The sequence below is a fragment of the Callorhinus ursinus genome, unplaced genomic scaffold (assembly GCF_003265705.2).
Source record: "Callorhinus ursinus isolate GAN/ISIS: 27379988/994484 unplaced genomic scaffold, GSC_fseal_2.0 scaffold23, whole genome shotgun sequence".
Lineage (NCBI taxonomy): Eukaryota > Metazoa > Chordata > Mammalia > Carnivora > Otariidae > Callorhinus > Callorhinus ursinus.
Genome location: NW_027397085.1, coordinates 13,612,091 through 13,638,565, shown reverse-complemented (window position 1 = coordinate 13,638,565; position 26,475 = coordinate 13,612,091). Strand labels below are relative to the sequence as shown.

General features: G+C 37.9%; 1 long non-coding RNA gene across 3 annotated transcripts in view; it reads left to right on the top strand.

Annotated features, from left to right (window-relative positions):
• The window catches only part of LOC141374892 (uncharacterized), a 175,463-nt gene that overhangs the window by 113,857 nt on the left and 35,131 nt on the right, over positions 1-26,475 (top strand). Inside the window, exons 4-6 of one of the 3 annotated variants that reach the window (XR_012382065.1) lie at positions 1,885-2,033; positions 14,258-14,337; positions 14,744-14,845. This is a non-coding gene — a long non-coding RNA (uncharacterized lncRNA). Of the gene's footprint in view, positions 1-1,884; positions 2,034-14,257; positions 14,338-14,743; positions 14,846-26,475 lie in introns of those variants that run through there. The other 2 variants (XR_012382066.1, XR_012382067.1) reach the window with 2 other exon arrangements.

Here is a 26,475-nt window from a genome sequence, read left to right as displayed (position 1 = left end):
ATTTGGAATGACAGCCTTGCTGGAGAAAGAATTCTTGGGTGCATATTTTTCCCATTTAGCATGTTGAATATTTCCTGCCACTCTCTTCTGGCTTGCTGTATTTCTGTGGGCGGATCTGCTATGAACCTGATCTGTCTTTCCTTGGAGGTTAAGGTCTTTTTTTCCCTTGCTGCTTTCAGAATTCTCTCCTCATTTTTGTATTTTGTGAATTGGACTATGATATGCCATGGTGCTGGTTGGCTTTTGTTGAACTGAATGGGAGTTCTCTGTGCTTCTTGGATTTTAATGTCTGTGTCATTCTCCAGATTAGGGAAGTTTTCAGCTATAATTTGTTCGAATATACCTTCTGCTCCCTTTTGTCTCTCTTCTTCTGGGACCCATATGATACAAATATTATTCCATTTTAATAAGTTACTGAGTCCCCTAAGTCTACCTTTGTGGTCCATTACTTCTTTCCTTTTCTTTTCAGTTTCCTTATTTTCCATAATTTTATCTTCTATATCACCTACTCTCTCTTCTGTCTTGCTTATCCTCATTTTTAGAGCCTCATTTGAGACTGCATCTTGGTAATAGTATTTTTAATTTTGGCCTGGCTAGATTTTAGTTCTTTTACCTCTGCAGTAAGAGGTTCTCTAGTGTCCTCTATGCTTTTTTCAAAACCAGCTAGTATCCTTATTTTTTTTTTAAGATTTTATTTATTTGAGAGGGGGAGAGAAAGCATGAGCACAGAGGAAGAGGGAGCAGCAGACTCCCTGCTTAGCAGAGAGCCCAACGTGGGGCTCAATCCAGGACCCTGAGATCACGACCTGAGCGAAAGGCAGACACTTAACTGACTGAGCCACCCAGGCACCCCTCAGCTAGTATCCTTATAATTGCTTTAAATTCTAATTCAGACATCTTACTTATCTCTGTATTGATTAAATCTCTGGCTGTCATTTATTCCTGTTCTTTCTTTTGGGGTGAATTCCTCCATCTTGTCATTTTTGGAGAGAAAATAAAATAAAATAAAAATTTAAAAATTGAAGAAAATTTCTAAAAAATAAAATAAAATACAAGAAGCTAGATCCTAGTTGTGTTTTGGTCTGCTTGTTATGAGAAGCTTGATAGAAAAAAGGTAGAAAGAGAAGAAAAAGAAAAGAAGTAAAGAAAAAATTAAAAATTAAAAAATATAAAATATATATAATAAAATAAAATAAATAAAAAATAAAAAAATATTCTTTCTGTATCCAAAAAAAACCCCCAAACAAAACAAAAACAAAACAAATGAACAAAAAAACCCCCAAAGGATGCTAGATCCTGTTTCCCCTAGAGCTGAAGCTTTGCAGCACTCTATGATTAGTGAACTTGGTTTGGGCAAGGGGTTTGCCCTGGTCTTCTGGGCGAGGGACATGGGGCCCTGATTCTCAAGTGGATTTGCCCTAGTGGAGATGTGCTCCCCAGGGTGCGGGGTTTGGTGTAGTGCCTCCGTTCTCCACTTGGTGGCGCTGTTTAGTTTACTGAGGTGGACCAAGCTGGTGGGACAGGGGAGAAAATGGCTGTATTTCTGTGGGCGGATCTGCTATGAACCTGATCTGTCTTCCCTTGGAGGTTAAGGTCTTTTTTTCCCTTGCTGCTTTCAGAATTCTCTCCTCATTTTTGTATTTTGTGAATTGGACTATGATATGCCATGGTGATGGTTGGCTTTTGTTGAACTGAATGGGAGTTCAAGGGGACACTCCCTTGTGTCCCAAGGGAGAAATGCCTAGCACCGCTCTTCAGTAAGCCCTCCAGACACACAAACAGTGACCTGGCCTGTGTCCCTGGTTTCCGTCAGAATCACACCTTCACCCAGTGTACGATATGTCTACCTTCCAAACGGCAGAGCACTCCTGTGTTTTATTTCAGGTGAGGCTGTTTCAAAAAAGCCATTACTTCAGAGACCCCTGTGTTGCGGACCCACACTGATCCTCTGCGGAGGGTTTCCCTGCACTGTTGTCGGTGACAGCTTGTTGCAGAAGACAGCCACGTGATGATGCAGCAGTTCAGAGTTTATGGTAAATCATAGCACAGCCTGCGCCAGGGTTTGCAGTGCTCTGCCAGTGTCCATTCTGATACTGGTAAGCAAGATGGTTTGATGGCGCCCACATGGTCCTTTGCCCGCAGAGAGGCTACATCACCTCTACCAAATGCACTCCACATAGGAGAACTGCTGCTCCCCGGGGGACCTTGGGGATCCTCAGGCTGCCCGCTGCTGGGGCTCAGCTCTGCTCTCCCGCCTGAGCACCGCTCAGCTCCCAGGTGGGAATGTGGCCATGTTGCAGACCTCTGAAACTTCGGAATCTGCACTCTGCTGTTTATAGAAAACTGGTGGTATTGTAATAACCCTCTCCTTTTTCCCCGTCAAAGATTTTGGGGAATAGCTTTTTTGTTTAGGCTCCTGCGTGTGTTTTCACTCTTTTTTTTTTTTCCTGCTCTTTTTCTCTCTCTTTCCCTCCTCTCTCGCTACTCCCTCCACAATCAGGGCTCCCTCCCTGAGGCAGCACCCATGGCTCTTTTCTCCCAGGAACTCTCTGCACTTCCTACCTTCCACGGGTTTTTGTTTTGTTTTTGTTTTTGTTTTTTTGTTTGTTTGTAGATGTGTAGCTTTGTTCTCTAAGACTTATGATTGACTTCTTGGATGTTTAGAATGATTTGATATTTATCTAGTTGTGTTCAAGGGAGGAGGCAAGCCTAGGGTCACCCTACTCCTCCACCATGCCCTCCCCATATTTTAATTAGCTTATTAGATTTTGTTGTTGTTGAGTTGTAGGAGTTATTTATATATTCTGGTTATCAACCTCTTATCAGATGTATGATATGCAAATATTTTCTCCCAATCCATAGTTTGCCTTTTCACTCTGTTCGTTTTATCCTTTGATCTACAAGGTTTTTACTTTGATGTTGTCCCATTTGTGCGCCTTAGCTTTTGTTTGCTGTGCTTTTGGTGTCATATTCAAGCAGTCATTGCCAAGTCCAATGTCATGAAGCTTTTTCCTTATCTTTTCTTTTAATTGCTCATGTAGTTTTAACTTAAGGAGCTAAATTGTTACCCTCAGGAACTTTTTTTTTTTTTTGGCGGGATATGTAATTTTAACCACAAGTTGTGATGTTATGGATGAAATAAAAGAAAACATTTATTTGAGATAGTAGTCTGAAGAAAGAAAGGCACAATTCTAAAATTTGTCCATTCTTGAGAAACTTTATAACATGAGTGAACTATTGCAAGTCTTCTTTATAACAAAGGCACAATATTGCTTTTTAAACTTAAAATGAAAATATCTTTTAAAACTAGGAATATACCTTGATATATTGTTTCAAGCAAGGAAGACAGACTTTATTTTTTTATTAAACTTTAAGACATCTCCTATTTATAAAATGCCTGGCTTTGAGACTTTTTGCATTTCATTCTGGCCAACTTAAAATTGCTAAAATTTCATATTTGGAATATGGTACAATTGAAAAGATAATCAGTGATCTCAGAACTAGCAATTTCTCAGGGAAAAGATTGGCTATTTGGCAATGAAGAGATGACATTTCAAAGTTTAACATTTGTCTATAAATCTGGAAAAAAGCATCAAACCACCAATTGAAGAGCTTCAGATTTAACAAATGTGGCTTTATACTTATTCCCTCTTCAAGCAAAATGTAGGTTCCAAGGTACAAAGAATTGGCTTATGACAAGCTATTTTCAGAATAAAATGAAATTAAAGTAATTTAATTCTGAAGATATGATGGGATGAGAATGCAGTGATTTTCTAAAATGGGCTCTCTTGAATTCTGTGAAATATGTCTAAAATAAATGGCTAAGCATACCTCACCACCCCCCCCAAAACCCCCACAGAAATCAAAGAAGCACTCTTGTTTTTTGTTCAAAATGTAATCTCTTCATAAAATAACCAGTGTTGCAAAAAGAAAGTATAGGAGGACGATTTAAAGCTCATTGACAAGGAACAATAGGCTGAATAACATTTAATAATATTTTAATAACACAGAAGTAAATAACTTTAGCAAATTTAGTATGTATTTAAGTCTCCTCTCTCTTTTCACTAGGGAGGAAGGAAATTGAGATTTTTCACAATTCACTGGTAGCAGGAGGAGGGCTGAGTAGCTATTGTTCACCTGATCCAACAAGAGTGAAGGACCAAGTAATGGGCTGACAAAGACAAAGGAGATGATGAAAGTTACTGGTGACTTTCTGAGTGGCATGATGAAAATAATTATATTTTGTGCATTGATCCCACAACAATTTGAATACCTACTATGTGCCAGATTCTATTTTAGGGCCTAGGGATTCACCAGTGAAAAAAACCAGCCAACCAGCCAACCAACCAACTAACCAGTGCCCATTCTCATTGAATATAGAGAGAGAAGGTGAGAGAGGGGAGAAGGTTTAATCAATTGATTGAGATAAGCACTATGGTAATAATAATAATAATAGTAAAAAGCAGTGCCAGGGGGCCTGTTACCTTAGATAGGGTGGTCCCAGAAGACCTCCCTAAAGGAACAAGGTTTGGGTGGAGACCTGAGTAAAGGAGACAGCAAGCCCTGTGATATCTGAGGGAAGGGAATTCTAGACAAAGCAAACAGCAAACGCAAGGGTCCTGAGACTGGCATGTGCTTTACGGAACAGCAAGAAGGTCATTATGGTTGGAGTACAGGGACCAAGGGAGAGCACAGAAGGATTGAAGGCAGAGAGTGAGGCACAGGTAGGACCACAAAGTCTTAATAGGCTTTCGATTTTATTCTAAGGTTGTTGGGAAGGCCCTGGATGTTTTGAGCAGAGGCTGACATGAACAAATTTGCTTTTTAAAAGTCCTGTGGAGAATAGGTTGTATAGGGATAAGAGTGTCTGTTTCTCAAGATTCATCTATGCTTCTATATGGATAAAATAAACATTTAAAAATTTTATACAGAGAAGAAACTGACAGTTGACAGAGGGAGAAAAGTAGGAGGATGGGCAAAAGGAGTGAAGGGGAGTGGGAGGTACAGGCTTCTACTTGTAGAATGAATAAATCACAGGATTAAAATTTGGTGCAGGACAGGGAATGTAGTCAATACTGTAATGGCTGTATGGAGACAGATGGCAGCTACTCTTGTGGTGAGCATAGCATAACCTACAGAGAAGTTGAGTCACTATGTTGTACACCTGAAACTAACATTGTCTGTAACATTGTATGTCAGCTATACTCAAATTTTAAACAAGTAAAAAAATTAAAATTTTAATATACAGTAATACATTAACATTTTGGAAGGGGTATAGAATTCCATGAGTTTTTTCTTTTAAAGATTTTATTTATTTGATAGAGTGAGAGAGCAAGAGAGAGAGCATGAGCAGGGGGAGGAGTAGAGGGGAGGGAGAAGCAGACTCCTGCTGAGCAGGGAGCTCGATGCGGGACTTAATCCCAGTACCCTAGGACCCTGCCCTGAGCCAAAAGCAGATGCTTAACCAACTGAGCCACCTCGGTGCCCCGAATTCTATGAGTTTTAACATATGAGTTGATTCATGAAGTCATCACTACAGTCAGGATGGACAACCAGGATAAACTCTCTCCTGTTATACCTTTATCATTACATCTTCCTCCCACCTCTAACCATCCAGCAGATGGATCTCTTCTGCATTTCTATAGTTTTATCTTTTGAACAGTACTGTATAAATGAAATCATATAAGGTGTAACCTTTTGAAGTGGGCTTCTCTCTTTGAGATCATCCAGGCTATTGCATGTTTCAGCATTTCCTTTTTCTTTACTGACTAGTTTTCCACTGAATGTATATGCTGTAATTTGTTTATCCATTGACTGGTTATGAGACATTTGGGTTGTTTCCAGTTTTTGGTGATTATGAGTAAAGCTTCTACATGCATTCTTGCACAGGTTTTGTGTGCACATGAGTTTACATTTCTTCAGGGTAAATACCCAGTGATGGTGTTGCTGAATCATATGGTATGTGTAAGTTCTACTTTTTAGAAACTGACAAACTGTCTTTCAGAGTGTTTGTACAATTGTGCATCCCTACTAGCAATGATTGAGAGTTCTAGATGTTCCATATCTTTGTCAGCATATTTCATTTTAGCCTTTCTAAAGAATGTATAGTGGCATATTATGATAGTTTTAATTTGCATTTCCTAATGGCTAATAATGTTGAACAACTTTTCCTATACTTAGTTAACATCCTTATATCCTTTTGTTGAATTGTCTTTTGCCCTCCTGTTGTCTTTGCTCATTTATTAATTAGCTTGTTATCATACAAGTTTTGAGAATTCCTTATATATTCTGGATAAAAGCCCTTTGTTAGATATGTGACTTGTAAATATTTTCTTCAGTCTTTGGCTTGACTTTTAGTTCTCTTAACACTAAGTAACATTTACAGAAAAAAAGTTGTTAATTTTGATTAAATTAATCATTCTTTTCTTTTATAGATTATGCTTTTAGAATCATGTCTGAGAACTCTGCCTAACCCTTAGGTCACTACTGGTTTTTCTAAAAATTTTATAATATTGTGTTTTAAATTTAGATCTATAATCCTTTAGTTATCATGTCATATTTTTTACATATATTTTCTTTTATTCTTTTTTTTAAGTTTTTATTGTTAATCACCATACATTACATCATTAGTTTTTGATGTAGTGTGTTCCATGATTCATTGTTTGTGTATAACACCCAGTGCTCCATGCAGAGCGTGCGCTCTTTAATACCCATCACCAGGCTAACCCATCCCCCCACCCCCCTCCCCTCTAGAACCCTCAGTTTGTTTCTCAGAGTCCACAGTCTCTCATGGTTTGTCCCCCCTCCAATTCCCCCCCCTTCATTTTTCCCTTCCTTCTCCTAATGTCCTCCATGCTGTTCCTTATGTTCCACAAATAAGTGAAACCATATGATAATTGACTTTCTGTGCTTGACTTATTTCACTTAGCATAATCTCCTCCAGTCCCATCCATGTTGATGTAAAAGTTGGGTATTCGTCCTTTCTGATGGCTGAGTAATATTCCATTGTATGTATGGACCACATCTTCTTTATCCATTTGTCTGTTGAAGGGCATCTCCGCTCTTTCCACAGTTTGGCTATTGCAGACATTGCTGCTATGAACACTGGGGTGCATACGGCCCTCCTTTTCACTACATCTGTGTCTTTGGGGTAAATACCCAGGAGTGCAATTGCTGGGTCATAGGGTAGTTCTATTTTTAATTTTCTGAGGCACCTCCACACTGTTTTCCAAAGTGGCTGTACCAACTTGCATTCCCACCAACAGTGTAAGAGGGTTCCCCTTTCTCCACAACCTCTCCGACATTTGTTGTTTCTTGCCTTGTCAATTTTTGTCCTTCTAACTGGTGTAAGGTGGTATCTCAATGTGGTTTTGATTTGAATTTCCCTGATGGCTAATGATGATGAACATTTTTTCATGTGTCTGTTAGCCATTTGTATGTTTTCTTTGGAGAAGTGTCTTTCATATCTTCTGCCCATTTTTTGACTTGATTATTTGTTTTTGGGGTGTTGAGTTTGAGAAGTTCTTTATAGATCTTGGATACCAGCCCTTTATCTGTAGTGTCATTTGCAAATATCTTCTCCCATTCTGTGGGTTGCCTCTTTGTTTTGTTGACTGTTTCCTTTGCTGTACAGAAGCTTTTTATCTTGATGAAGTCCCAAAAGTTCATTTTTGCTTTTGTTTCACTAGCGTTTGGAGATGTATCTTGAAAGAATTTGTTGTGGCCGATGTTAAGAGGTTACTGCCTATGTTCTCCTCTTGGGTTTTGATGGATTCCTGTCTCACATTGAGGTCTTTCATCCATTTTGAGTTTATCTTTGTGTATGGTGTCAGAGAATGGTCGAGTTTCATTCTTCTGTATGTAGCTGTCCAATTTTCCCAGCGCCATTTATTGAAGAGACTGTCTTTTTTCCATTGGATATTTTTTCCTGCTTTGTCGAAGATTATTTGACCATAGAGTTGAGGGTCCATATCTGGGCTCTCTATTCTGTTCCATTGGTCTATATGTCTGTTTTTGTGCCAGTACCATGCCATCTTGGTCACCGCTTTGTAATATAGCTTGAAATTGGGCAATGTGATGGCCCCAGCTTTGTTTTCCTTTTTCAACATTTCCTTGGTGATTTGGGGTCTTTTCTGATTCCATAGAAATTTTAGGATTGTTTGTCCCAGCACTTTGAAAAATGTCATTGGAATTTTGATCGGATGGCATTGAAGGTATAGATTGCTCTGGGCAGCATAGACATTTTAACAATGTTTATTCTTCCGATCCATGGACATGGAATGTTTTTCCATCTTTTTGTGTCTTCTTCAATTTCTTTCATGAGTGTTCTGTAGTTCCTAGAGTACAGATCCCTTACCTCTTTGGTTAGGTTCATTCTGAGGTATCTGAAATGCACATTTAAAGTAAACAGAGATTTGATTTCCAACTTATTGCCCCCTCTTCCTGCACTGGCATTTACTATTGGTTATAGCTCTCATCTATATCTGAGCATGCCCTACCTTTCTAGCTCATGGGCTCTCCTAACTCTTGAATTCTTCCTCCAGATGTTTCAACAAAAAGCACAATTTGAGGCATTGATGCCAAGTATCAAAACAATACCCGCCCCAGCTGTCACCAAAAAGCCTCTGTCCAGCTGCCACTAACTATGTTTTTAAATGCTAGGCAGGGCATGCGAGAGCAAAGTCTGTGGCAGTTTGCTGGGACTCATAGTGATAAGTTAAAGTTAAAGTTAAATTAAAAAATATCATCCTTGATATTCATCAAGGATGAAAAGTGAGACAGAGTTTTAAATACAAATCAGAAATTCACTTAGAAAAACAAGCGGTGCTTCTGAGGCAGCTTTTGAAATTAAAACACAGAATAAGATGGTGGGAGCAAAAAAACTATTTGGAAAAAATTACTTCAGAATTTTTGGATTTATCAACACATAATCCACCAACTCCTGGAATCTAGAAAGTGTAAGAGACCCATACAGAAGGTAGAGATGGGTACATCAAGTCAGAATGATGTTGACATGAATTGGATTCTTCAGGAAACTTTGAATCAGATCAATAAAGCTTCACCAAGAAGGTTGCCCAGGAAACGCGCACAGAAGAGATCAGTGGGATCTGATGAGTAAATGTCCCTTTGTGCAACAATTCAGTCTTTACTTAACCTGCCCTCATGTTTTTCGGCCTGATGGGAGTTAGTGCAGAGAAGCCATATCACCATAGAAGGCAACTACTGCTTATGTGTGGACTGAGCCATCAGAGTCTGTGGTGATAATATTACTGAAAATGCACTGCATTCATTTTTCTAAAGTAACAAATTTGGGTTTTTTTAAGCCATTAAAATCTATGTGTGTGTGTGTGAAAAAAAACTGTTTTTTTTTGTTTTGTTTTGTTTTTTTTAGCATGTTCTGTTACTAACTCAAAGCTCAAGGGATCATAGTTCAGGCTGGTTTGCAAAGTATGATCTGAAATTGGAGGAGATGTGATCACCATCACCACTTTTTCTTTGTTTCTTCCTCCCTCCCACTTACATTCCTATAAACTCCCTTTGCCAAAAATAACTGTTTGTGCTGATTGAATCTGCTTCCTGAAAACGAGGAATGATATGTCTTGTGATTCAAGACTAGATACACACCTCTGTGGCCAGGGGTGTTTCTAGAAACTTACATGTGCTTTTAGAAGCCCTGGCATCATCAGCAATTAGTAATGGTAGTAATAGCATATGTGCACATAGTGCTTATGCTGTGTAAGGCACAGTATTTAGTATTTTACGTATATTAACTGATTTTATACCTGGCAAACTCTATTACTGATGAGGAAACCAGTTGATAATGAAGTTAGGTTACTTGCCAGTAGTTGTTGAGTAGCAGATCTAGGGTTTGAACTAGATGATCTAGCTCTCCGAGTTCAGCCTCTCGCCCTCTGTTCCACGCTAAGGGGTGGATGGTGTTGTAGTCTAGCCTTCACTGAGAATTTGGCAGGGTGGCAATGTCCACCACCCCAAATTAAGCTCTCGTGGCTCCATCCCACACTGCCGGGAGCCCCGCCTTGCCCACGCCCATCTTTGCAGGGCTTGAATTCTAGCAGTGCTTTCCACACTCCCTAAGTATTGGCAGATTAGAATGTATTTGAATCGTCTTTTGTTATTGTTGCTCTTTAACTGTATCATGGGCCTGTTTTCTCCTCCTGCTTAGAGTATAACATTTGGAAGCTAGAGACTGTGTCTTACACCTTTATATTGTTACCAATCTTTAGCACAGTTCTCTAGTCCTATTGCCTAGAAACTATGTTATATTTGTAAATAAATGAAAGGAGTAATTGAAAACAAGAATTGAAAAATTGTATGAATATCTAGGAGAGAAAAGTTTAGCCCAAACTGGGATAAGGATGGAAAAAAACAAAAATTTAAAAATTTTATTTTAAAAAAGTAAAAGAAAGAAAGAAACTATCAACTTCCACATGGACGCATTTCAGATCAGAAAAATAGTAGAATGAGTTAATCTGACAGTCAGAATTCTTTCTACTTGAGAGAGGGGCAAAGCTAGATTTGGATTTTCCTCTGTGATTTTATTTTCCCTCATGTATATGTTGTACCCACGTATCTACTCATCCCTGCAATACAGCCATTTTTCCTGGACTCAGGAAGACCAGCCCGACAGTAATATTGCTGTGATAAAGAGTCACTGTGAAGATGAATAAAAGGATCTATAAGGGAATGGGCCGATTCTAAGGTCAGAGCCACAAGGAAAATCCAAAACTCTTGGAAACAGCAACGAAATTAGGCACTTTGCTAAATCATCCCATTAACTCCTTTGTTTACAGAAAATTCCTCCAGAGATCTTGAAGTTTCTGGCAGAGTGGGTATCCTGACCTCATTAGCAGACAGCAGAGCTCATTACCTTAAATTGATTTTTTTTTAAAGATTTATTTATTCATCTGAGGCTGAGGGCGAAGGGCAGAGGGAGAGGGAGAGGGAGAGGGAGAGGGAGAGGGAGAGAGAGTTGTTAAGCAGACTCTGCACTGAATGCAGAGCCCTACACAGGCCTCAGTCTCAGGACCCTGAATTCACAACCTGAGCAGAAACCAAAAGTCAGCCCCTTAACCGACTGAGCTACCCAGGAGCCTCTCTATTGATATTTTTATCATTACATCAGAATAGTTTAAGTGGAAGTGTGTTTTAATTAGACAGATGAAAACTTTGAAAACACCTAAAAGGTCCAAGTCAAGCTTAGAGAAATGATAAAAACATCTGGTCAAACATCACATTATGAGATTTTGCAGAGGCTATGTATGGTTTTTAACTGGATGTACATATTTGTGCCATTAATTTTAATAGTACACTTTAAATAAATCCAACTGAATGAAGTATCTGTTTTTGTATTTTAATCTAATGTTCTTTTGTAAATCATGTTTATAAGCAGTATTACAGAGTCTGCTTTTTCTCTAATAATGTTGTGTGTTTCTCCCTCTCCAGACTTCCCATTAGATTTTACTATATTACTCTCTAAACTATTACTGAAATAGCAATTTTAAGCAAGTCCCGCTCCCACCACAATCTTCTGGAAGACTGTTTTTCCAAGATAACTGCAATTAATTCACTCATTTCCTTCATAGTCTAATTAGCAGCTGTTATCATATTAATCTGAAATTACTTGGAAAGAGTTCATAGAATAGTTTTAACAAACATGAACTTTCAGCCAAGTAAAATTTTGCTTTGAGTATTTTTAACCCACTTATCATGTTAAGATTCTAATTGCACCTCCTACATAGTTGCTTATAATTGCTCAAAAATCTAACTCAGAGTTTTGTTGTTGTTTATGGAATAGTTTGTGAAAAAAAATTTAAAACAGTTCGCTTCAGCCCTCACCAGTGAACGAGAGCATTCTCTCCCACATGGCAGATCTCTGTTGATGTGCATGTGGGTGCCTGAGGCTGTCATTGACCCATGAGCTTTAAGGTCATTTGCATAGTTCTCCTTCCTCTGTCTCCATGCACACCTCATGATTTTCGGATTATGTTTGACTTCCTAAATGGATTATCAAAGAGAATGTATGCATTGATGAGTGACCCTGGATATTGTGGTCCAATTTCTCTCATTGGCCTCTTGGTGATTGAAGCAGGGTTTTATGAGTCTGGTTAACAAGAGAGAAGAGTATTAGTTCCTTAAAGAATGAAGAACTTTGGATATATTGACAAAATAATAATTTTAGACTTTAAAATCCAGACTGCACCAAGGAAATGCCACTCTGGTGAGGTCTCCCTAAGGCACTAGATCATTGCATCAGGTGGCATCTTCCGTTAAAGCTCTAAATCCAAATGGGTCTGATTGCTCTGAAATGCTACATGTGACAGTGAAGGATCGGCTTCCTTGAACACCTGGGGAGTCTTCACTGACCCTCTTCCTAGCTTGCCAGTTCATGGGGAGGAAAGGATTTTCTTGCTTGGCAACTCCCTTCCTGGGAAAAACAGAGTGGAACTCTATCATGGTCCAGCTTCATGGAATAATTCCACTATCCTCTGCATGACTTAGCCTTTCCTGCTCCTTTTTCCAATCTTATTTTCAGAGATGAACCACACATACTGTTTGCATTTTAACTCTGCAAATGCCTACTAAGTATTACCAAGTACTACTTTAATGGTTATATCACAAAAGAGAGATATGAATTACCTCTGGTACTTTGTTATATACTGAATAACATATATAAAGTTACTATTTCAGCAAACACTGATCCTGCATTAGTCATTCATTGTGCCTAAATACAGATCCTTTCTTCATGGAGTTGCACAAAAAAAATTCCTTTCCTTCTATTTCTTTCTTTCTTTCTTTTTATTTTATTTTATTTATTTATTTGACAGAGATAGTGAGAGCAGGAACACAAGCAGGGGGTGTGGGAGAGGGAGAAGCAGGCTTCCTGCTGAGGGGGGAGCCCGATGCCGGGCTCGATCCCAGGACCCTGGGATCATAACCTGAGCCGAAGGCAGACGCTTAACTACTGAGCCACCCAGGCGCCCTGACCTTCTATTTCTTTTACTACCTCATAGACCCAGCAAGGTCATGGACTACTGACTATTGCGGTATCCATCATATTATTTTTTAAATGCCTTGAGTGCTACAAGGGTATAGTCCTAAGAACTTTGGCCTGGGAACCAGGAGATACTGGTAGTGAATAAATGTGAATGTGAACAGATAAGTCATCTACCCGGACCTCAGTTTTTGAACATGAAAGGATGGGGATAGACGAGAATGTGTTCAAGAGCTCTTGCTGCACCAAAGGAGAATTGCTTTGGCATTCCCCTAGCCCCCACCTGCCCCCAAACTCTCCAATGGCTCTTCACTCTTTAAAGAAGAAACTTGAAGATCTTAGGTCTTTATAATCTTTATATTCTGGGCAATGCTAATTTAGAATACTTTTCTCCTCTTTGACCTAATGTTACTCATATTTCTACACACATGGTTTACATTGATGGCTTTTTCCTCTTTGCTGTTGCTGCTCTTCCCATCTCTTGCCTCTTCTCTGCTTAATTGAGTCTTACGCTTCCTTTGGTGTCTAAATCAGGCTGTGTACCCATGACACCATCGCTGATCCTCTTCCAATACCCAGCGATTTGCCTCCCTTGAGTTCCCATTTGGCCTGTATATCTGTTCCTGGAAGACCTCATATTCTGCACAATCGTGCCCTAAAAAGGAAAATGGGTTTGGGGCAGATCATTAGAAACCTATGCAACTTTGTGACCACAGCACTAACGAGAACAAGAATAATCTTACTATAACTTTCAGTATAGTTTCAAAAGACACGTTGCATTTCTGAAAAATGAGAAATGCTGCAGTAAATGTAGGATTTTACGTAAAAACCAAACCAAACAAAAGGTACTCTGATGGAGGGGGAGTAGGAGAAGATATGAGGCAAGGTCAAGGCTGCTGAGTTAGAGAGACAAGAACAAAATGTACAAGATCTGGAAGAATCTACAACAAGGTCTTCTAAGACAAAGTACTTGACTACTGAGTCAAGAGGAAGGACCTGGGGCACGTGCCCAGCACCTTGCTTTTACTCCTTTTACTCTGCTTTGTTAGTGTTGTGTGAATTCATCTACGAGTACTTGCTGGCACAGATCATTAATGGGCTAAAAAAGAAAAAGACATGTATAAATCAGTGCAACTTTAATGCTATCCTGATATCATTCTTTCATTTATCAATCCCATATAAGCTAATTTGCATTATGGTAACAGACATTGTACTAACACACATTATTCTCTTCTTTTGTTTCAGGTGTTTTATGTGTCACCAGACATTTTAACTTATTTTAATAGTAATGAAAAAGGACTCAGACCTATGAAGAACTTCACCAGGTGCTAAGCTTTTTCATCTGTTTTCCATACAAACTATTTCTAAAAAAATTACTTTCAGGGTAGAAGTCTCTTTTACTCTCTCGTAAGTTCCTTGAAGAGGACCATGGCTGAGAACTGTTTGGTTTTCTTCATGTACCGTGTTTTGACCTAGAAATTGCGGAGTATCTTCTTGATTAATGACTGATTGCTGGAAACACAGACACTAGTATAATTAGAAGTAAATATTTAAACCTTATTTCTCCAACACATTTGTCTTTAAACCATCATTTGAAATATTTCTCTAACTAGTCACGGATAAAATGATGGAAGTAAGTGAGCAAGGTTTGTATTCAGTAAATTGTGGAAGGAGAAGCTATACCATTATCTGTATATCATGGCTTGTTGAATTTGTTATTGTTCTGATTAGCAATGAAATGCAGCTCCAGAGGAAGACAACCCACGGTATACCAGCACCTCTTCTCCCATTGTGGACCTATAGACAGAAGTATTCTAAGCATGTCCACAGTTCTACCCTAAGAAAATTAAAAGTGTTGATCACAAGAGAATGGAGTAGCAGCTATTGAGGACAGAATGTGTCTGTTCCGCATCTGCATGCGGGATCAAGCACGTGGCTGGTGCTTAATAGACATATGGTGTCTGTGGGGACAGCTCTTCAATGAATGCATGATGACACCACCACATGCTTTGTACATGGGGTAAAAGCCTTTGCCTAAAGGTTCTGTGTTGCCAGTGAACATGTTGTTAAAACTGCATTACTCTGCAAATAATCAGAATAAGAAAATATGTTTCCTCTCTCCATTTTCTAACAGAATGCCAGCAGAGTGCTCCCTAGGGTCTCTCACAAGCTATGTGGAAGTCAGTATATTCCAAAGTGAGAGAAAGGAGAAAACAGAGTACACTCTTTTTGAATCTGGGGATTTTTTGGTGTTCCTGAGAAGCCACTTTAGCAGAAGAGAATTTGATTTCAGGGCAGCTGAAATTATTAGCTTGTCTCTCTGGGAAAGGGTTATTGCTGTAGGAAATAGATGAAAGTTACTCTATGGGGCACACACTGCCAAGGAGCCACTGTTGGTGAGCAGGGATACTAATAAAAGATGACACTTCTTTTTAAAAGGAGTTTCATGGTAAAGGGGGGGTATTTCCAGGAGTAGTTGGAGTCATCGAGAATGGAACTTAAGAGTTCCAAATAGTTACTTGGTTTTACTGTGGCAATTAGCTACCAGTGTCTTTTATCTGCTAGATGTGACTAAAAATTTGACACTAATTATGTCAAATGCCAAATATACTGAAAGTTAGAGTCCAGGGTTGAGTGCTGGAGGTCCTAGTAGTTATTAATGTTATTCTGGTTCTTAGAAGAATTCATTTCAAACCTATTAATTCTATGGTCATTTCTTCTCTTTTAAACACATCAGGGAAGTGGTGCCTTTTATTAGGCTATTTTTCCCTTGTGCTTTATAAATTTTGGGAAGTGTTATCTCTTTTGATTGGAAAGAATATGATGTGAGTCAGTGTAGCTTCTGTTCCAAGAGCTTGCTGCTGGTTGGCAGCAGTATAGAAAAACATGTACTTACTGTGCATCAGAATCACTTGGAGAGATGTAAAGAATATGGATGTCCACGCCTCACCCTAACAGATTCGGAAATAGTTGGTCTGTAATGGGTCTGGATGGCTATATTTTTTATAGCTCTTGAAATTCCAGGTTGCAGCTGGGATTGAGGACACATAGCTTTAAATCACTCATGTAAAGGTAAGATGTTACCAGGACAGTGCCTGCTACAAGTGGTTGTTCAGTTAATGGTAGGGCTGATGATGATGCAGATGATATGGTGGGAGAGGAGCAGAACGGAGAGGAGGAAGAGGAAGAAGAGCAGGTGCCATTCTGACTGACAGTGTCTTGAGGCACAACTCACTTTGGGCTAGAAATGACATTACCACTGTTTTCTGTCTGCTTATTCTTCTTCTAAATCAACTACCTTTGTTCCTTTTGGTTACAAATAGGTTCATCTATATTCTTGGATTTTAAGTCCCTTTTCATTCCATGGTGATCAGCAAATTGATAGGAGCTCTTTTTCAAGGGAGGGGGACCATGGGTAAAAGATACACTCAATTAATTTACACGTCACTGCAAATCACATTCTGATTTCAGAAATAAGTAATGTGTGGGAAAAGAGTTTGTCAAAATGAGAAAATAGGCTGTGACTTTCCCTTCCTATTCAAGTCTGAAGAACCATCACCCTGTAAAATTAGTTTAATTAATGAGGAGAGTGTCCAGGAAAGTTTTTCCTTTTACAAGTATGAAATCATCTTATTCAAGAAAAAATAAATTTCCTCTATCTTTGCATTTCAGTAAAGTCCAAATCACTTGTCTCGTATAAGTACTACTTTCAAACTTCAAATATGGTCTACTATTGGTATTTGTTGCTACAAGTCATCAAAATAGTTTTGTCACTCACCTTCAATCATGTTTGGCTATTATGTTTATGAATACCAGCTACTAAAAACACTAAACCAGCAGACTAAAATTTTGAATTGGTTAGAAGTGTTCTTAAAGTACAACTGGTCTACTGAGAAAAAAATGTTACACAATCCCTACAGATTGAATTATGTAGTGACTCACTAGATCAGCAAAGTTTATCTGATATGAAAACACAAATTACATTTCAAATCTTGAAAGATCTAATTTACTCATACATTTTGATACAGAATTTCTCTCTCTTTTTACCTTTCTCTTTTTCTCCTTCATGTTGAGAAAATAATTGTCATCTCAAGAGGATGTTAAATTTCTTAGAAATGAACATTATTACCTGTGAATGGTATCTTATCAAATGAATTTTTATTAACCATTTGATCTTTTTCCTTCCTTGGAGTATTCTCCTTTTACAATTGTTCTTGTAATTCACATGTAATATTAGAAAAAAGGGAGCCACTGGACTTCCTCTTTCTGAACTACATAGACCAGATAAAGCTATCGGTCTCTTCAGGAGTAGATAAACTAGCTAATGGTATTATTCTATCTCTGATTGTACAAGGAAGCTAGAGAGATTCCTAATATTGTTTTGGGAAACACTAATTTTCTAGACATACTCTTGTGTATTTGCTATTAAGCAATTTTACCCCTCCTGCAAATATAAAATCGGAATAGCCAATAAACAATGTCAGGGTACATGCACATTAAATTTTTGCTGTCCCCCATCACTCCCATGTTTTTATTTTTGGAAGGCATTGAAATATAAGAGATTTGAACTTTTGATGTAAGCTTTTCATTATGAGCATGACAGGTGGAGAAAACAAAACGGGCAAAGATCGTATCTGCAAATTTTCTGCAAGTTGCCTAATGTGAGAGCATCTCTCCCACCCCCCGGTCAGCTTTACTGAGATATAATTCATATTTAATGTTATTTAACTTGTACAAGGTGTTGATTTGATACATTTAAATACTGTAAAATGGCAACTACCATTGTGTTAGCTAACATCTCTGTCCATAGTTACCATTTTTTTTTTGTATGTGTGTGGTGAGAACTTTTAATATCTACCCTCTTAGCAACTTTCAAGTATATAATATAGTCTTATTAACTGTAATTGCCATGGTGTACAGTAGATCTCCACAACTTACTCATAACTGGAAGCTGTTCTATCCTTTGAACAACATCTCTCTATTTCCCCCACCTCACTCCCAGTCCCTGGTAACCACTTCTTTGTTTCTGTTTCTATGAGTTTGGCTTTTTTAGATTCTACATGTAAGTGATATCATATAGTATTTGTCTTTCTCTGTTTGACTTATTTCACTTAGTTCTCAGGGTCCATCCATGTTGTTGCAAATGGCAGAATTTCCTTCTTTCTCATAGCTCAATAATATTCCATTGCCCATATATACCACATCTTGTTTATCCATTCACCCATTGACAGACACAGCTTGCTTCCATATCTTGGCTATTGTGAATAGTGCTGCAATAAGCATGGGGAGTATAGATATCTATTCAAGGTCCTATTTTCATTTCCTTTGTATATGTACCCAGAAGTGGAATCACTGGATTATAGGTTAGCTCTACATTTTCTTTTAGGAGTTTTATGGTTTCAGATCTTACATTCAAATCTTTAATCCATTTTGAGTTGATTTTTGTGTACAGTGTAAGATGATGGACTGCATCGCATGCATGTAAGATGCATGTGGCTGTCCAGTTTTCCTGGTACCATTTATTGGAGAGACTGTCCTTTCCCCACTGTATATTCTTAGCTCCTTTGTTGTAAATTAATTGATCATGTATGTGTTGTTTATTTCTGGACTCTCTATTCTGTTACATTGATCTGTGTGTCTTTTTAAATACCATTTCCATACTGTTGTAATTACTATAGCTTTGTAATATAGTTGGAAATCAGAAAACATAATTGCCTCCAACATTGTTCTTCTTTCTCAAGATTCCTGTATCTCTTCTGGTTCTTGTATGATTCCATTCAAATTTTAGGATTGTTTATTCTATTTCTGTGGAAAATGCCATTGGAATTTTGATAGGGTTTGGGGTGACTCAGTGGGTGGCTTTGGATAGTATGGATATTTTAATATGAATTCTTCCAATTCATGATCATGAAGTGTATTTCCATTTATTTGTGTCTTCTTCAGTTTCTTTCATCAGTGTCTTTGAATTTTCATTGTATAAGTCTTTCACCTCCTGGGTTAAGTTTATTGTTAAGTATTTTGTTCTTTTTGGTGCAGTTGCAAATGGAAATGTTTTCTTAATTTCTCTTCCTGATAGTTCATTATTAGTACCTAAAAATATTGCATATATAGCATAAAAAATTTGCATATTGATTTTGTATCCTACAGCTTTATTGAATTCATTTATTAGTTCTAAGAGTTAGGTCACTTGGGCTCTGACAAAACCCCAGTAGGTTAGGGTCTGGTAAAATAGCTTCTCTTGAGGGCAGATTTTGTTCAGAATAACGGAATTCTCTGGTGTATAAAAAATTATTACTTTTCCTTTCCCCTCTCTGGAAGGTATATTTTGTCTGATTTTTACTGTGAGAACCTGGCAGGGCTCCTGGAGGTAGACCCCACAAAACTGTGGGGTCCCCCATATGAGTTGAGCCCCCTAGAGTTTTTAACTCTCAGACTTTTGTACACTGAGCTTCCTGCATTTTGTCAGTTACAGTTTGGGTTTTCCTACCTTGATACTCTGTTCTGGGGAAGTTTCTTCTCCTGGTTTTCTGCTCTGGTAAATTGTAATTCTCTATATTCTCCTGTGTATCTCTTCCATTTGCCGGTGGGGGTTGGGGGGAATGTAGTGATTTGCTCTTGTTACCTTATTTCTCTGACAGATCTAAGAAGAGTTGCTGAATTTCAGTTTGTTCAGCTTTTTACTTGTTAGGGCCGAGTGACAACTTTGAGCTCCTTATATGCTGGACTGGAAACCAGAGTCTTATGTTACCCTTTCCATGTTAGGTTTATTCCTGTCTTTAATAGTTTTTGTTGCTATTCTTTTCTACCATTACATATTTTAACTACTGATGTTTTATACATGAAAGCTATTGTTTTCTGTATATTTTTATAGCCACCTTACTAAATGGTCTTACTTTTATAATAGTTTTTCAGTAGATTCTCTTGGTTTTCCAGGTGTGCAGTCATGCCAGTTTTCTACACTGCACAACCAGACTGCAGTAGTGGTGATTGTCCCTGGGGTAGTGAAACATGATGGTCCTGCGGATTCATGGCACCTGGAGGAGAGATAATTCTAGCTTCCCCTTTATAATTTTTATGCATCTCATTTGTTTGTCTTGCCTAATTGTGTGGGCTAGTTCCTCCAGAACAGTGTAAAAATGACAGTGGAATTATTCACTGTGTTTACCTTGTTCTTGACTTCAATGGGGCCAGTGCCACTATTGTTTCCTTTTAAGCACGACCATGTTTGAGATAGCTTGAGTTCTATTTATTTTAAATTTTTTCTTTTTTTAAATCAGATATAGGAGAGAATTTTGAGTACAGGTGACATTTGAAACCACAGGTGTCACCATGGTTGCAAGAAAGACAACTGTCTATATAGGAAGAGGAAAGGGCCAGGAGTTAAACCTGAGGAAACACCTGTAATTAAAGGTGGAAGGAGAAAGGAAATAAAGAAGCAATGAGAGGAGAGTGCAGGCTGAGAAAAAATTGCATGATGGTGTTTTGAAAACCTGTTGGCACTCTTTATAGAAAGAAATGTGAGCTATTTATGTTTGAATGGAAGGCCCAGCGACCAGGAGAATAACAAAATCAGGATAGTGCTTCTTTGGTTTGGAAGAATGGTGTGTATTGGTTTTATAGAATGGCTATAGAAGTTATAAATGATGTTTGAAATCAAAAAATATCTCTGTGTGCTGCAACATTACATTCAGAGGCAATCAGATATGTCTGTTGAGCTCAGAGCCCAAGATAATGTAGAATGAAGCCCTTTCCTCCATATTCAGAAACATTGAACTATTTCTGGTTTTCCTAATGTTTCACAAAATTGAATCTGTTACTCTAGGGAGACACTTCATATCAGTTCTCTGTTAACAGCAATAAAAAAAAGTGATTCTCAGTTGTGCAAAGTTTCCTCAAAAATATTCTGCATAATGCATATTTCAGTGATGTTCTTTGAAGAAATGGTCAGTTGACTAAATTGGAAAGTATAGATGGAGGCAGCGGCATAATTGTATCACAAGTGAGATCTTGAATATATTGGACATACAGAAACACATAAAATACAATATTAAGGAAAGAATCCAGAGAGTAGCTTAGTTTACTTTGAGAATGTTCCTATGACTGGTTTTCTATTTTCCTTCTTTATCTAATATTTATCTATCTAGGGAGTTTATTTATTATCTGAAGATACATTTTTGACAGGTAATATAAATCTAAGGCATTACTGTTTGAACTCATTCTTTTACTTAATTATTGAACTGTTGGTGGGCCCACTAGAAGTTGATTTGCAAGAGTCTACTCTCATGAGGATTTTCTTTTGGTGGAAGGAGAGGGGACAGACACGGAAAGACACAGAGCCAGTGGAAGAGAAGAAGCATGGAGAGTATGGAAGGGATTGTTCCCATATATCAGCCCAGCCCCCGTGATTTCTACCTAACTGTAGGAAGAAAGGCTGCCTGAATAAGCTCTTTGTATAAAACATTTTTTGAGATTCTGGGACACAGACATCATGGGTTTGCTGCTGCCCAGAAGATAAATTGATAGAGTGAGTGCTTTACCCTAGTAGCCAAGAGAGAGTTCTGGAGACATTTTCTTGAGTTCTAATCCCAGCCCTATAAATTTCTGGAAAATGTGACCTTAGAAAAATTAGTTCACTAAGCCTCAGTTTCCCAGCTGTATTATTTTTCTGTGGTTGCCATAGCAAATTATTACAAACCTGGCAAACAGAATTTTACTGTCCCACAGTTCTGGAGGCCAGAATTTCAAAATTAAGGGGTTGGTGTGGCCATGCTTCTTAGGCTCTTGGGGAGAATTTGTTCTTTTGCCTCTTTTAGCTTCTAATGGTTACTGGTATTTTCCAGAATTCCTTGGTTTGTGGTTGCATCATTTCAAGCTCTGCCTGTCTTTACATTCCTTTCCTTCTCTGTCTCTGTCTCTCTTGTGTGAAATCTCCCTCTGCCTCTTTCTTACAGTAATAACTTATGATTGGATTTAGAACACATGTAGATAATCTAGGATAATCTCCCCATGTCAAGAACCTTGACTTAATCACATCTGCAAAGAGTCTTTTCCTTTATAAGGTAACATTTGCAGGTTCCTGCAATTAGGACCTAAAATTTTTGAGTGGTCATTATTCATTATACTACAACACATTATAAAGTAGTGACAATACAAATGCCTATCTCCTTGTCTTGTAACGATGAAGGAGCAAACACAGATAACATATTTAGCATAATTTCTGGAATACTGTCAGTAAATGTTAGATATTCTTCTCACTAAACTCTCAGCTCTTTGGAAGCAGTTACTCTGTCCATCTTCACAAACCACTGTAGCCCTAGTGACCAGCACAGTGCTAATCAACAATAAACATTTGTTGGAAAAAGTAGAATAAAAAGGGTCATTGTTTCCGAATTTGTTTGCTCAAAATGTGTCATGGGCATACTGAGGAATCTGGAGAGTACAGCAATACTTTGGAGAGTTGGTATTTGCAGCCTTGGGGCCACTGGGAGATAACACCTGGGGGACGAATATGAATGTTATCAAGTGGGGACCACATGGCTCGTAGTGGCAAGGAGGCTATCTCCAAGTGGCTGGGAATGAGAGAGCAGTGTTCATAAATACCCTGGGCAGTCTTAGACAAATCATGATGAATGGTCACCCTAGGTAGAGGTCCCGGGTTGCTACTTTAGAGAGATGTGGGTGTATTTCCTCTTATCTCAGGATATATCTGGCCATGGATGGGGATACCAGAGCCCAGAATCAGACTTACCTACAAACTCAGGGAATACCTCAGCTGAAGATGCCAAGGTAATAATCAGTTCAGCAAGCATGTCTAGCATTCAGATAGTGTAGCAACGTTTTCCAGATAAACAGATCATCTATGATAAGAGACCAAGATAGTGTTATTAAGTTAGAAAAGGTGAACAGAAAACAGAAATGGGGAATCCAGATAGTTGTCAATAAAAACAGACAGGTTACGCACTCAACAAAAACATGCATGTTATGATTTCAATCTTCTTAATTTATTGAAGCTTGTTTTATGGACTAATGTGTGATCTATTATGGAGAATGTTCTATGTGCACTTGAAAAGAACATGTATTCTCTTATTTTTTGATGGAATGTTCTGTATATATCTATAAAGTCTATCTGGACTAAAGTGTTTTTCAAAGCCATTGTTTCCTTATTGATTTTCTGTCTGGGCGGTCTATCCATTGATGTAAGTGGAGTGTTAAAGTCCCCTACTCTTATTGTATTACCATGAATTTCTCCATTTATGTCCCCTAATATTTGCTTTATGTATTTAGGTGCTCCAGCATTGGGTATGTAGATATTTACAATAGTTATATCCTCTTGTTGGATTGATCCCTTTAGCATTATGTAATGCCCTTCTTTGTGTCTTGTTACACTCTTTGTTTTAAAGTCTATTTTATCTGGTGTAGTATTGTTACTCTGGCTTTTTTTCCATTTCCATTTGCATGGTCAGTGTTTTTCCATCCCTTCACTTTCAGTCTGTAGGCATCTTTCGGTCTGAGGTGACTCTTTTATAGGCAGCATATAGATAGATGGGTCTTATGATTTTTATCCATTCTGCCAATCTATGTCTTTTGATTGGAGCGTTTAGGCCATTTATATTTAAAGTAATTATTGATAGGTATATACTTATTGCCATTTTAAAAATTTGTTTTCTGGTTGCTTTTGTAGTTCTTCTTTGTTCCTCTTTTCTTCGCTTGCTCTCTTTATAATTGATGAGTAGCTGTAATGGTTTTGTTTTGTTTGTTTTTTGGCTTTCTTTCTCTTTCTTTTTTGTGTATCTCTCATAGGTTTGGGGTTTGTGGTTACCATGAGGTTCTTGTATAATATCTTAAGTAAATAACGGTCCATATTAATTTGAGGGTCATTTCAGTTCAAATACATTCTTAAAAAAAAAGGAACAGAAAAAACCTTTTTCTTTTTCTCTTTCTCTTCCCTTTTTGCTTCCTTCTCCACATCTTTTGTATATATTGTCATATTTCACAACTTTTTATTCATATTTTTCTTATGTGAAATTATGGCCATTGCCTTTCCACTTAAAGAAATCTCTTTAACATTTCTTGTAATTCTGGTTTATTGGTTCATATAAACTCCTTTACCTGGGGTCTGGGAAACACTTTATCTCTCCTTCAACTCTGAATGATAACCTTGCTGGGTAGAATATTCTTGGTTGTAGGTTTCTTCCTTCCAGCCCTCTGAATATATATATTATGGCACTCCCATCTGGCTTGCAAAGTTTCTGCTGAAAAGTCAGCCTATAGTTTTACAGGGAAACTTTTATATTTATATTTTATGTTTATATTTTATAGGAAACTTTTTATTTCTTGCTGCTTTTAAGATTCTCTCTTAATTTTTAAACTTTGACATTTTAATTATTATGTGCTGTGGTCTGGACTTCTTTGGGTTCATATTGTTTGGAACTCTCTGTGCTTCTTGGACTTAGATGTCTATTTCTCTCCCCAGGTTAGGAAAGTTTTCAGTTATCATTTCTTCACAAGTTTTCTACACCTTTTCTCTCTCTTCTTCTAGGACCCTCATAATGTGAATGTTTATTTGCTTGATGTTGTCTGAAAGATCTCTTAATCTGTCCTCATTAAAAAAAAAAAAATCTTCCCTTTTTGCTGTTCAGCTTGTGTGCTTCCCATTGCTCTGTCTTCCCAATCACTGATATATTCTTATGCAACCTCTAATCTACTGTTGATTTCCTCTAGTGTATTTTTTTATTTCTGTTATTATATTCTTCAACTCTGATTCTTTTTAATATTTTCTCTCTCTTTATTGAAGATCTCACTGAGTTCTCCTATTCTTCCGTACCTGTATCTTTATGATCATTACTTTAAAATTTTTAGCAGGTGTATTGCTTATCTCTGTTTCATTTAGTTCTTTTTCTGACATTTTTTTCTTGTTCTTTCTTTTGGAGCATATTCCCCCATATTCCCACTTTGCTTGACTTTCTGTGTTTGTTTCTATGGTTTAGAAGAAATGGCTACTTCTCCAAAAGTTGAAGGAATGGTCTTTTGTTTGATGTCCCCTATGAGCATTATGTATGCTTGGTGACTTTTGCTGGCTGGCTGGAGCTGTGGTTGTATATGCTTATCACTCTTTTAAACTGTAGGATGTCTCCATCTGTCTTGCTCTCCTCTTGCCATTCTTTCCATCTTCGGTTGTTCAGTAGCTGATCAGTCGGCCCTCAGTTCTTCAGGAAGGATTGTTCTATTAATAGGTGTAATTTGGTGTATTCTGTGGAGGTGAACTGAGAGTCTTCTTACATCACCATTTTCTTTTCTTTTTTTAAAGATTTTATTTATTTATTCGACAAAGAAAGAGACAGCAAGAGAGGGAACACAAGCAGGGGGAGCGGGAGAGGGAGAAGCAGGCTTCCCGTGGAGCAGGGAGCCCGATGCAGGGCTCGATCCCAGGACCCTGGGATCATGACCTGAGCCGAAGGCAGACACTTAACGACTGAGCCACCCAGGTGCCCCTTACATCACCATTTTCCGCTGGAACTCAGGAAGGGAGAGGTTTTTATATAAAGCGCGTGGAGGCTGCAAACGAGTCCGGATGTGTATTGTGATTCCAGTTTCCTCTCTTTCATAACTAAGGGCCTCTTGCATGTTTTCTCAGTGCTTATTTTATTTGTAGGTGCTGCTTTGTATGTGCATGGATGATCCTTCTCTGCATGTTTCTCTTTAGGACCAATGACTCACTTTTCTTCTATATGTGTCCTTTTGTCCCTGTTACTCTACTTACCCCTTTTCCCCTCTTCTATTTTATCACCTCCTTCTCTCTCCTTGCTCTTTTTCTTTTATCTAAAAATAATACAAAATGGAAGTTTAGTTTGTATTTATTGGATACCATTTAATGTTTCTTGTTAATCTAAAAAAGTGCAACAAATAGAATGTTTGTTTTACTCTGTTTAATAAGAGAGCAACAAAAGAAGATGAACTGCATCACTTTTAAGTCATATGACCTTCAGTTGATTTTTTTCTTGCTCCTGTAAATTAGTGGTTCTTTACGAGAGGGAAGAAAGATTTTTCTTCTTGATTTAAGTGTTTTATTTCTACAGAGAACTTGATGTGCTTTATAGTTATTGTTGCTGTAACCAATTACCATCTGTGTAAAGTGAGGAAGGACAAATATTAACATTTTCATTTTACTGAGAACAAATAAAGTAAGGAATGTGTTTCAGATCAAATCGGAACATTAACATCAACATTAGAATTTAGTGCTTTGGATGATTATTTTAGTGATTTTTAAAAAAAATGCTGAAAAAATACCAAGGTACAAAAATTAGCATAACAAATATTCATGAAACTATCACCCGGTATCTTTTCATCCTAACCCTTTGCAAGTTTGGGCTATATTTTTCTTTTTGTTTGGAAGAATAAATATTTCAGATACAGTTGAAATACATACTCCCCTATACTCCTTAATTTTCTCATATGTCTTCTTC